We start from the raw sequence: 13,109 nt of genomic DNA on the forward strand, positions 1-13,109 counted from the left end.
GAAGCATCACTACAAACAAAGCTAGCGGAGATGATGGAATTCCAGCTGAGTTATTCATATCCTAAAAGATGATGCTGTGAAAATGCTGTACTCAATATGTCAGCAAATTTGGAAAACTCAGCAGTGGCCACAGGACTGGGAAAGGTCAGTTTTCATTCTAATCCCAAAGAAGGGCTATGTCAAAGAATGTTCAAACTACTACACAGCTGCACTCATTTCACATGTTAGCAAAGTAATGCTCAAAATCAAGCTAGGCTTCAATAGTACGTGAACCAAGAACTTTCAGAGGTTCAAGCTGGATTTAGAAAAGGCAGAGGAACCAGAGATCACATTGCCAACATCCACTGGATCATAGCAAAAGAGAGATTTCCAGAAAACTCAAGATAATTTTTTTCAAGAAAATTCCAGAAAAACATCTACTTCTGTTTCATTGACGATGCCAAGCCTTTGACTGTGTGGATCACAACAAAATGTGGAAAACTCTTCAAGAGATGGGAATACCAGACCCACCTTACCTGCCTCCTGAGAAACCTGTATGCAGGTCAAGAAGCAAGAGTTAGAACAAGACATGGAACAGACTGGTTCCAAATGGGGAAAGCAATACGTCAAGGCTGTATATTGTCATCCTGCTTATTTAACTTATATGCAGAGTACATAGTGCAAAATGCCAGGCTGGATGAAGCATAAGCAGAAATCAAGACTGCCAGGAGAATTATCAATAACCTCAGATATGCAGATGACACCACCAGTATGGCAGAAAGCGAAGAGGAACTAAAGAGCCTCTTGATGAAAGTGAAAGAGGAGAGAGAAAAAGCTGGCTTAAAACTCAACATTCATCCATATGGCAAAACCAATACAATATTGTAAAGTTAAAAAATAAAATAAAATATATTAAAAAAAAAAGGAAAAAAAAAAAAAAACCTCAACATTCAGAAAACGAAGATCATGGCATCAGGTCCCATGCTGCTGCTGCTGTTGCTGCTAAGTTGCTTCAGTCATGTCCAACTCTGTGCGACCCCATAGACGGCAGCCCACCAGGCTCCCCCGTCCCTGGGATTCTCCAGGCAATGACTTCTTGGCAAATAGATGGGGAAACAATGGAAACAGTGACAGACTTTATTTTCTTAGGCTCAAAAATCACTGCAGATGGTGACTGCAGCCATGAAATTAAAAGACGCTTGCTCCTTGGAAGAAAAGCCATGACAAACCTAGACATCCTAGAAAGCAGACACATTACTTTGCCGACAAAGGTCCATATAGTCAAAGCTATGGTTTTTCCAGTACAGATGTGAGAGTTGGAACATAAATAAGTCTGAGCAGGGAAGAATTGATGCTTTTGAACTGTGGTACTGGAGAAGACTCTTTTAGAGTCCCCTCAATTGCAGGGAGTTCAATCCAGTCTATCCTAAAGGAAATCAATCTTGAATTCTCACTGGAAGGACTGATGCTGAAGCCGAAGCTCCAATACTCTGGTCACCTGATGCGAAGAACTGACTCACTGGAAAAGACCTTGATGCTGGGGAAGACTGAAGGCAGGAGGAAAAGGGGATGACAAAGGACGAATGAGATGTTGGATGGCATCACCGACTCAATGGACATGATTCTGAGATGGTAAAGGAGAGGGAAGCCTAGTGTGCTGCAGTCCATGGGGTCACAAAGAGTCGGACATGACTGAGCAATTGAACAAAAATAATTTCATAAATATTAACTATTATTATTTTTATATTTAAATCCAATCAACTTGAAGAAAGGAATTATTACACTGATAAACTGAAAACAGACATGAATGAACAAATCTTTATGATAAAATTAATTACCAGTATAAAGTAATTTCCTTCCCTTTTCCTCTCATATCCTGCTGCACTTTTTGTTCTGCCTAATTTTTCTCAATTTATGCCTTTTTACTGACTATTCCCTAAGTGAAAACATACAGTACATGTACAGATATATACACAGTAATACTAATAAATCTATTTTTCATCCCCCCCCAAAAAAAAACCCCAAAAGAATTATTTTTACATATTGATCGAAGAAAAAAATTCAAAGAAGAGACTAAAGGAAATGGAGAGTAGACAAAAGAGAAAGGAAAGAGAGATTCAGAGGACTCTCAGAGTCTAGGGGCTCTATGGGACTCTCTCCTATTCCCTGTTTTACAGAAGGACTGCCACTCAGCTCGACACAGTCCTGGCTAGCCCAGCATGATCACAGGCTTCTAAATTTTCAAGTAGAAATTGAAAATGTTTTTTCTAAGAGTTTTCACCTAAATTTCTCCTAAATTTTAGATGTTGCCGACTAGTTAAAAAACAAACACAAATAAAACAAGCAAACAAAACCTGTGCAGTTAAAATCAAATTCCTCTACAGGGCAAATTCATTCCAAGTTTGTAATCTTTGACTTAGCATAGGTTCTCATGCCACTCAGTTCATTAGGCAAAGATCTTTCATCAAACAGGGAAGTTCTGGCCTGTTTTCTCTCAAGAGTAAAAGAAGCTCAAAGAGAGGACTTCTTTCCTTTTACCCAGACGTGCCTGGGAGACTTTCCACCATCAGGAACTCCCTTCACCATGGCCTCTTTCACAGTCCGCTAGCAGGCTCAGATCTGTCACTTTCATCTGAGCCTGTGAAGCTGTAGGAACCCTGACTTATCTGAGACTGATCATCCGCTCTATTATCTTGGCCCTGGCAAAGTAGCCTAAACAGAGCAATCTGAGAGATCTGTTCAAGTAGGCCCCTGGGTCATTTCCAAGGTCCCTAAGAAAGAACTTAGCTAAATAGACTATAACACTCAACCCAAAGAAGCCACAGGGGAACCTCAAACAGGAACTGCCCTGATACGAAACGAGAACCGTTCGCTGAATGGCTCTGAGATCTGAGGAGATATTTCTCTGACAGTCAAACCTGACAATCCCCTTGTAATACCTCAGGGAAAGGCAGACTGCTCCCAAAGAAGCAAGATCATCTGTTGGTCTGAAAGACAGTTGGGCCCTCAAGAGCCGGTCCATCCCACACCACAGCCACGAGCCACACGTGGTCAGTAATTTGATTTAGTGCACAATCAAAACTCAACTAGTATGACTGAAGAAATGCATTTAAAATTTTTACTTTTACATTTACATCCAAACACTGAAGCAGTGTAAATATTTTTTAATTAAACATAACTTTATAGCTGACAGGACAGTATTTTACTTAAACTGTTACAGATGTAGTTACTAATTGAGATATGCTGTAGATGTACACACTGGGTTTCAGAGACTTAGTACACAAAAGAATGTAAATATCTCATTAATGTTTTTTATATTGACCACCTCTTGAAATACAGAGAAGAGAACGGCAACTCACTCCAGTATTCTTGCCTGGAGAATCCCATGGACAGAGGAGCCTGACAGGCTACAGTCCATAGGGTCACACAGAGTCGGACACGACTGAAGCAACTTAACATGCGTGCATCTTGAATAATACTTTGCATACATTGAATTAAATAAAATATATTATACAAATTAATTTTATCAGTTTGTTTTTATTTTTAAAAATGCAGCTCCTTGGACATGTTTTATTACACATCTCTTTCAGATTTCTACTGGACCTGAGCCTAAGAATGCCAATCCATCCCCCCAACCACTAGAGTGCACATTAACTATCCCCAAAAAAGCACTGGGGCTTAAATATTTGGTCTAGCTTCTAAGACCAGGGCTGTTCACTCGCATCGGATCAGTTGAGACCTCCAGTATCTGCAAGGTGAGTCCAGGCATGGATATCTGGAAAAATATGGAAGATGCTCCTGTACCACCCACACCATCCTGAAACAACAGCTAACCATTCTGAACTTAGCCTGAACTCCTGATTGCTTCAGAAACCTAAAAAGAGGACACGGACATGTCTGAAACCGAGAGGCACAGCTCAGAGGTTCTTAAAATAGACTGGAGACCACAGGCAATGATGAGATCCTGTCTCAGAAATCAAAGAGTGAACAGCCTTGACTCTTGAACTACAAACCCAAAATAGATATCTTGAGGATGTTCCTTCTCCTAAAGCTGAGGGTAAACAAGCTAAACAAATTGGAGATTCCAGACACTCCCTTTGTCAACCCAAGAAATAAAGGGGTCACTTCTGTCAAATATGAAGCCAATGGCTCCAGCTTCTAAATCCCATTCCCAGGTTAGCAGTCATGGGACAAATGGGTTCAGAGCCTGTAATACTGACAGTCCAAAAAATAATGTCCAGCTGTATGCAGAAGTTAGGTACTAAAGACACCATATAAGGCAACTATCATCTATGGACCCACTTATCTGTAGAAAACCTCCAGATTAGCAATCAATACATCATTTCTCAATGAGTAAAGCACATTCATTTTTTTCTTTCAGCTTTAGGGAAAAAATTCACTAGTTTTTCAGATGAACACTATATAATGTAGTAAACTTGCACTTAGGAGCCAAAGTGTACAAAAACCTACATATCTTTAAATGTTCACACTCAATGTAATGAGATGCTCACATTCAGACAGACACACAGGAACTGAAACCAAGTGAGGGAACATCAAGTTAAAGTCCAACCAGATAAGGGGCTCACACTAGGCCAGACATCTAGGGACTGAGAGTGACACTGGGATCTGGGACCAGTGAAGGGAAGGGCATCTAACCTAACATGCACGTTTCAATTACAGTTTGTTAAATAGGAATTCAATGGGAACAAAGAGATCTTTTAGATCCTAAGATCATTAGATCCTTTTAAAAGGTTAACTCAATCCATTTAATAATAGTCAATTTGGGGTCCATTCTGGGGGGGAGGGGGGTTTTCTCCCAATGAATAAGCAGGAAGCCCCAAAGAAGGGCACCCCATAAGCCTTCAGAATGCTGTTCTCATAACTTTGTGCATAATAAAATATTTCTGTAACATCCAAGTTCTGTGTGAGAATAGGAAGATCCATCTCTTGGACAAAGTATCCTCAGCCACCACCTTTCCTAAGTACCACTCACTGAGGCCACAGCAGAACTCCAATACACAAAAGTCAGGCCCTTCAAGGCCCTCAAGCCTTTGAGCTAACCTTGATCAAGTCAAACCAGACAGCCATAAACTGAGAATAACCAGCCAGTGACGTCTAAGGAGTTGTACACCTGTAATCCTGCTATCTGGTGTAACTCTGGCCACCTAAATTGATTAAGTCTGCATTGGTTGGTTCAGTCTAAATATCTGGCCTATGGTCCTGTTTCTGGATTTACATTCAGTTCCCTTTTGGACTGACTGAGGTCTTGACACCCTGATCAGCTCTGAAAGCTCCCTCTTTCTGGAGCTAAACACACTACGCCACTGGATTACATCCTACTCTAAAATGGCCAAGTCAACTGGCACTCTCCTGACTCAGGATCACCATCACTCAGGTGGCTTTTAACCTTTTTGCCTTCACAATTATTCACATATGCAACACCCTTTCATCAGTAACATCTCTCATCTTAAAAGGTGATTTACAATAAAGAGGAGCTTAAAAGAATTGCTATGAATAAAGTGGACATGGAAAGTAAGGAAAATCACTGGTCTAGAATCTTTTGCTGTCATTTAATCACTCAACACAATAAACTCCTGAGGGCCATACACCATACAGCACAAGTTGTATTTAGAAATATTTAAGAAAAGAATAGAGTACTAAGTTCTTCTCTTCTGGGGTGAGGGTAAGAGGGAGATCTTCCAGAGGAAAGATAAGCAGAAAACCTTGACAAAATATATTTTAAAAAGCTGTATGTTTCCCTGTTGATACCAAATGTAGACCAAATAGCAGTATCAAATACAAACACTGAGAACATTTTGGAGCTCTTACTTTTATACAAGTAGCTCTTATTAACATCACTTCATCTCATTCTCATATGAATGAAAGACCTATTATTATTCCATTTTACCGGTGAAGAAGCTAAGGAGCAAAAAGTTTACACAACTTATTCAAGGTCACACGGTTAGAAAACAATGGAAAAAGCACAAAACCTTTGAAAGTGTCAAACTTCACAGCCTATATTTAAACTTATATAATTCTAAAGTCTATACCTTAATTGTTTTAGGAAACAGATTCAATAGTAACATGCCATGAAATAAATATGCCCCTACTAAAAGAAAACCTGAAATCAGAATGCAATGCTGATTTAAAAAACTACACTTGATAAATTAACTATATTCCATTTTTCTAACACCCAAAAAAGATGTCCTTTTCATTATAGGGGACTGGAATGCAAAATTAGGAAGTCAAGAAACACCTGGAGAAACAGGCAAATTTGCCCTTGGAATATGGAATGAAGCAGAGCAAAGACTAATAGAGTTTTGCCAAGAAAATGCACTGGTCATAACAAAAACCCTCTTCCAACAACACAAAAGAAGACTCTATACATGGACATCACCAGATGGTCAACACCGAAATCACATTGATTATATTCTTTGCAGCCAAAGATGGAGAAGCTCTATACAGTCAACAAAAACAAGACCAGGAGATGACTGTGGCTCAGATCATGAACTCCTTATTGCCAAATTCAGACTTAAATTGAAGAAAGTGGGGAAAACCACTAGACCATTCAGGTATGACCTAAATCAAATCCCTTATGATTATACAGTGGAAGTGAGAAATAGATTTAAGGGCCGAGATATGATAGATAGAGTGCCTGATGAACTATGGAATGAGGTTCATGACATTGTACAGGAGACAGGGATCAAGACCAATCCCATGGAAAAGAAATGTAAAAAAGCGAAATTGCTGTCTGGGGAGGCCTTACAGATAGCTGTGAAAAGAAGAGAAGCAAAAAGCAAAGGAGAAAAGGAAAGATATAAGCATCTGAACGCAGAGTTCCAAAGAATAGCAAGGAGAGATAAGAAAGCCTTCTTCAGCGATCAATGCAAAGAAATAGAGGAAAACAACAGAATGAGAAAGACTAGGGATCCCTTCAAGACAATGAGAGATACCAAAGGAACATTTCATGCAAAGATGGGCTCGATAAAGGACAAAAATGGTATGGACCTAACAGAAGCAGAAGATATTAAGAAGAGATGGCAAGAATACACAGAAGAACTGTACAAAAAAGATCTTCACGACCCAGATAATCATGATGGTGTGATCACTGACCTAGAGCCAGGTATCCTGGAATGTGAAGTCAAGTGGGCCTTAGAAAGCATCACTACGAACAAAGCTAGTGGAGGTGATGGAATTCCAGTTGAGCTATTCCAAATCCTGAAAGATGATGCTGTGAAAGTGCTGCACTCAATATGCCAGCAAATTTGGAAAACTCAGCAGTGGCCACAGGACTGGAAAAGGTCAGTTTTCATTCCAATCTCAAAGAAAGGCAATGCCAAAGAATGCTCAAACTACCGCACAACTGCACTCATCTCACGCGCTAGTAAAGTAATGCTCAAAATTCTCCAAGCCAGGCTTCAGCAATATGTGAACCGTGAACTTCCTGATATTCAAGCTGGTTTTAGAAAAGACAGAGGAACCAGAGATCAAATTGCCAACATCAGCTGGATCATAGAAAAAGCAAGAGAGTTCCAGAAAAACATATATTTCTGCTTTACTGACTATGCCAAAGCCTTTGACTGTGTGGATCACAATAAGCAGTGGAAAATTCGGAAAGAGATGGGAATACCAGACCACCTGATCTGCCTCTTGAGAAATCTGTATGCAGGTCAGGAAGCAACAGTTAGAACCGGACATGGAACAACAGACTGGTTCCAAATAGGAAAAGGAGTTCGTCAAGGCTGTATATTGTCACCCTGCTTGTTTAACTTATATGCAGAGTACATCATGAGAAACGCTAGATTGGAAGAAACACAAACTGGAATCAAGATGGCAGGGAGAAATATCAATAACCTCAGATATGCAGATGACACCACCCTTATGGCAGAAAGTGAAGAGGAACTAAAGAGCCTCTTGATGAAAGTGAAAGAGGAGAGTGAAAAAGTTGGCTTAAAGCTCAACATTCAGAAAACGAAGATCATGGCATCCAGTCCCACCACTTCATGGGAAATAGATGGGGAAACAGTGTCAGACTTTACTTTTCTGGGCTCCAAAATCACTGCAGATGGTGATCGCAGCCATGAAATTAAAAGACGCTTACTCCTTAGAAGGAAAGTTATGACCAACCTAGATGGCATATTCAAAAGCAGAAACATTACCTTGCCAACGAAGGTTCGTCTAGTCAAGGCTATGGTTTTTCCTGTGGTCATGTATGGATGTGAGAGTTGGACTGTGAAGAAGGCTAAGCGCCGAAGAATTGATGCTTTTGAACTGTAGTGTTGGAGAAGACTCTTGAGAGTCCCTTGGACTGCAAGGAGATCCAACCAGCCCATTCTGAAGGAGATCAGCCCTGGGATTTCTTTGGAAGGAATGATGCTAAAGCTGAAACTCCAGTACTTTGGCCACCTCATGCAGAGTTGACTCTTTGGAAAAGATGATGCTGGGAGGGACTGGGGGCAGGAGAAGGGGACGACAGAGGATGAGATGGCTGGATGGCATCACTGACTCGATGGACGTGAGTCTGAGTGAACTCCAGGAGTTGGTGATGGACAGGGAGGCCTGGTGTGCTGCAATTCATGGGGTCGCAAAGAGTTGGACACGACTGAGCGACTGATCTGATCTGATCTAATCATGAAATCTTCAAATTCCTCACACCCACAGATACAAAATCTGAAGTTTAAAGGCACTGACATCTCCTGTGTGTGTGTGTGTGTGTGTGTGTGTGTGTGCTCAGTTGGGTCCAACTCTTTGCAATCCTATGGACTTCAGCCCACCAGGCTCCTCTGTCCATGGAATTTTCCAGGCAGGAATACTGGAGCAGGTTGCCATTTCCTCCTCCAGGGGATCTTCCCGACCCAGAGATGGAATCTGCATCTCCTGCATTGGCAGCCAGATTCTTTACCACTGCACCACTGGGAAGCTCTACTATCTTCTAACTTCTTAAAAATCTGGGTTTAAACAGTTGAGTCTAATAATAGAGAAATATATTACTTCTTATCTTAGAACTGACACTTAAGATTAAGGAGCACCCTCAGAACACTATTAATTTTGGATAACTGTGTTAATATGAGAAAATCCATAGAAAAACAAAGTGTAAACCTAATGTAGAAAGAACATCAGTAGCCTCTGACATCACTTCGATGGCTGACTTACTTCAGGAAGCACAGAAAGCAGAGCAGAACCCCTCCTGCTCATTATGGGACACCTAATAAAAGGCACCCCAGGGAGGGCAGGGCTATTTAAGAGCAGCTCACGTCAAGTTTTCATGCTGTTCATATGCCATCAAATACACGTGACAGTGACACAACACAGAATGTCTTTGAGTATGTCATGTTATTATATACCTTAAAAATCCCGGAAGAGCCCAAAGAACCAGAACTAGTCCCTCCTTTTAACATGAAAAGAAATTCATTATTTCACAGTCATTATCTGTTACCCAGTTCCGGGATCTGCCCAGCATCTCTCAAAATATTTAATCAACAGAGAACACAGCTCAGAACCCAAAACAAAAAGTACAGTCCTCTGTCTAAAAAATATTTCAAGAAACAAACAATGTTTTCTTAACAGCTTATGCTTTCCTGCTTTCTTCAGTATATCATTAACTTGGTAGCAGATAGACCTGGATTCTAATTCAGACTCTTTAAGCCTCAGTTTTCTCAAATGGAAAAGATTTATAATTTCTACATTAAAAGGACCTGACACTTTTCATATTTCCATTAAGATAAAAGAGGCTCATTGTTATTAAATTTAGAATATCACTGACAACCAAGTATGAACCTATTAAAAAAATGGTAATCTTTAAAAATAAAATGGTAAAGATATTTCACTATATTCCTTCTGAAAAATCCAGACCTGCCTAACAACTTGTGCTTCCCAACTTCTCTGAAAATCTACTGGGCCCATTAGGAATGCTTTTTCTGTACTACCACTTTGCTTCTTACTCATATTCATTTCAAAACCTCCTTCCTGACAAACATCTCAAGGAAAAAAAGGAAACAACATTACTCACTTCAGACATATGCTCCCATCTCCATTCATTTATTTAAACACACAATAGAACATATCACAAAACTCACTTTTAATCATTCTTAATACTTCGAATCAAAGGAAGTCCTTGCCTTTTCTATCCCCTAAAGAACCTCCACTCTCAAATGTCTATATCTACAGAACACAAAGATAAACTGTAAGACAACAGAAATTCATGAAGTTACCAAAACATTGTTAACTTTAAATTTCCAGTGTCAAATTCCGGCAAAACATACTGAATGTGGCAGTGTCTGTTTCACTGCATATGAAGATTCATCTAAACTAGTCCACGTTTATAACACACGCTACTAAACTTTTCACTTAAGTCTGAAACTAAAAAAAAAACAAAACAAAACAAAACAAAAACTAAATTGCAGTGATCTAGGTAATGGTACCCCACTCCAATATTCTTGCCTGAAAAATCCCATGGACGGAGGAGCCTGGTGTGCTGCAGTCCATGGGGTGGCTAAGAGTCAGACACGACTGAGCGACTTCACTTTCACATTTCACTTTCAAACACTGGAGGAAGAAATGGCAACCCACTCCAGTGTTCTTGCCTGGAGAATCCCAGGGACGGGAGAGCCTGGTAGGCTGCCGTCTGTGGGGTCGCACAGAGTCGGACACGACTGGAGCAACTTAGCAGCAGGAGCAGCAGGATTTAAGCATTCAATTTTACTCTTATGACATAGTCTAAAAGAGACAAAAACTAAGTGTTTTATATAGCAATTTTTGTCTGTGGTGGCCCTAAGCATGCTTAAATGATGAGGGTTTACTTTGGTTTTAAAAGATTAGTGGGTAGCCACTTGTTTACTCATATATTATAAGGAGAGACACTGGAGGTACACAGGTTAAGTGACTTCCACAAATTAATGTCATGAGTCATCCTAAGAGTGTAGATCCTCTGACATCCAGCCATGTGCCCATTGTCCGCCACGAATCTTTATTTTAATTTCTAAGAGCAGAGAATCAACTTACTATAAATACCAACAAGAATGTGTAAGCATTTCCTTTTTTAATAAAGAGTTACCTAGAAACAGAAGGACTTGCCTTTGAAAGACAGGAAGATTTCCTTCAGAAGCAGCAGTTATCTCTACCTGCACTGGAAAAATCATTTTAAAAAATCTTAAAAGCTGAGTTCATCACCTCCTACCATACACAACAACTGCTGCTTCTTCCAAAAGAGGTGTGGTTTCACAACATCAAGTTCTACTTTTATACTAATATCATGTCAAGTAAGAAACTACACATTTTTGCCTTGGTGCTTCCCTTCTGTACTACAGAAACAGAAAAATTCAATTCCTACCTGACACAGAAACATAAAGAAGAATTTACTGTTTGTGGGCTGCTTTGAGATTACAGAATGAAATACATAATCCAGTTGCTCCTTGGCCCTAGAATAAAGGCAAACTTCACTGAGAGTGACTGCTTCAGCAGATGCCTTCAAAATAAGATCCTACAATGTTATTTATATAGAGAAGTTTTTTATAAGCCAAATTTTGATCACAATGAAATGGAGGAAAAAAACCTCCCCAACTGTTTATAAAGTTCTTTTACCCAATTCACAAATTTAATACTTCTGTCCCCTTACTAAATTTCTCCTTTAGTAAGAACACTAATTCCCTAAGCTAGTAAAAATTGTTAGCACTTACTGCAGAGAACAGAGACCATCACAAAAATGATGCGGTCAACTGCAATGGTAAATGTACAAAACATCGAATTAATAACTAATTTTTTAAAATTTTTGATAAATTTCACTTAATATTCGTTCTTGGACAATTTTATTTCCTGGAGGACAATAAAATCTCCAAAATTTAACCTTAGGTCTGGAGGTTAGCCTTTATATTTTCACCAAGCCTCACCTCAAGTTGCTTCTTCTTGACATGTCAGGTAAACACAATTCTTGAAAATTAAAGGTTCCATCAGTTAAGTGTAACAGGTTACGGCTACTGTCACTCCTGTTGGTACTACCAGTCAGTGAAGAAAGATTTCATGAAACTGTTAACTGAACTAAGTATACTGAGGAGTTACCTAGTTTAGGTAGAAAGTAAAAGAGACTAGAACTCTTCAGAGATTTCATAAAAAGTAAAACGGACAGCAGTTAAGAGACTCGACCTATGCAAACGAGAAAACAACAACAGTTTTAGTGAGGAAAAAAGATCAAGGTTCGAGAGTTAAGGGTTGGGGACAGGATGGAGAGAGGCGGGAGGACAGGGAGGGACCGTCAGACAGAGAGGCGGTGAAGTCAGGGCAGAGAGGAAGGATTCGGGGCGCCGGGGCCTCCGAAGATGAAGTCCTGCGCCTAGAGATGCTGAAGCAAAACCCTGTCAGAAGCTAACGCAAGACGGGAAAGGCGAAGAACCGAAGAGGGGAAACGGAGAGAGCGAGCCAAGGGAGGAATGACAGAGGGAGAGAAGGGAGCCGGCGGCGAGTGAAGAGCCGGCCCGGGGGCGCCCAGAGGAGGGAGGGGACCTAGGGGCACCCCGCCTCCCACGGAGGGGCCGCCGGGGATGAGGGGCGCGGCGCGGCAGGGAGCAAGGCGCGAGGACGGGCAGGGGGCGAAGAGCGGCCGGGGGCTCGGGGGCCGCGCGAGGGTCGGGCCCGGGGAGCGGCAGGCAGCGGGGCTCCCCAGCCCGAGCGCGCCCGCCGGCCGTCCCCGCCGACCTTCAGCGGCCCGGCGCCGGCTCCAACCCGGAGCGGCCGGGAAGGGCCGGAGCCGCGAGCGGGGACCGGGCGCAGAGGAGGCCGCTCCCCGCCCGGCCGCGGGGAGGGGACACGAAGAGGGTCGCGGGGGTCGCGGGCCGGGACGGCCGGACTTCGAGCGCTCACCTCTCGCCCGGCTCGGCCTCCGCCGCTGCCGCCCGTCGAACCGAGGAGCCCGCGGTCTCTGTGGAAGAAGGCGGCCCCGCCCGGGTCAGCACCATCCCGCCGCGGGCCCCTCACATCGCCGTCGCAGCACCGCAACCTCCGCCGCTGAGGAGCCGGCTCGTAACCGCCGCCCGGCGAGCGGCCCCGCGCGGCCAGCGAGCATGCGCAGTGCGCCGGTGCCCGAGGGAGCGCCGCGGGCCGCGCTACCTGCGAGCCACAGGTCCCGGCCGCGGCCCCGC

At 42.2% G+C, this 13,109-nt stretch overlaps 1 protein-coding gene across 6 annotated transcripts in view; it reads right to left on the reverse strand.

Annotated features, from left to right (window-relative positions):
* Positions 1-13,056, reverse strand: part of FAM135A (family with sequence similarity 135 member A) — a 158,558-nt gene extending 145,502 nt beyond the window's left edge. For 2 of the 6 annotated variants that reach the window (XM_025294942.3, XM_025294941.3), the window contains exon 1: positions 12,832-13,053. The gene's annotated coding sequence lies outside the window, so the exon portion shown is untranslated. Of the gene's footprint in view, positions 1-12,831 lie in introns of all 6 variants that reach the window. The other 4 variants (XM_044924542.2, XM_025294943.3, XM_025294945.3 and 1 more) reach the window with 4 other exon arrangements.
* Positions 13,057-13,109: the final 53 nt, after the last annotated feature.

This window comes from Bubalus bubalis, chromosome 10 (genome assembly GCF_019923935.1).
Source record: "Bubalus bubalis isolate 160015118507 breed Murrah chromosome 10, NDDB_SH_1, whole genome shotgun sequence".
In the NCBI taxonomy this organism is placed as follows: domain Eukaryota; kingdom Metazoa; phylum Chordata; class Mammalia; order Artiodactyla; family Bovidae; genus Bubalus; species Bubalus bubalis.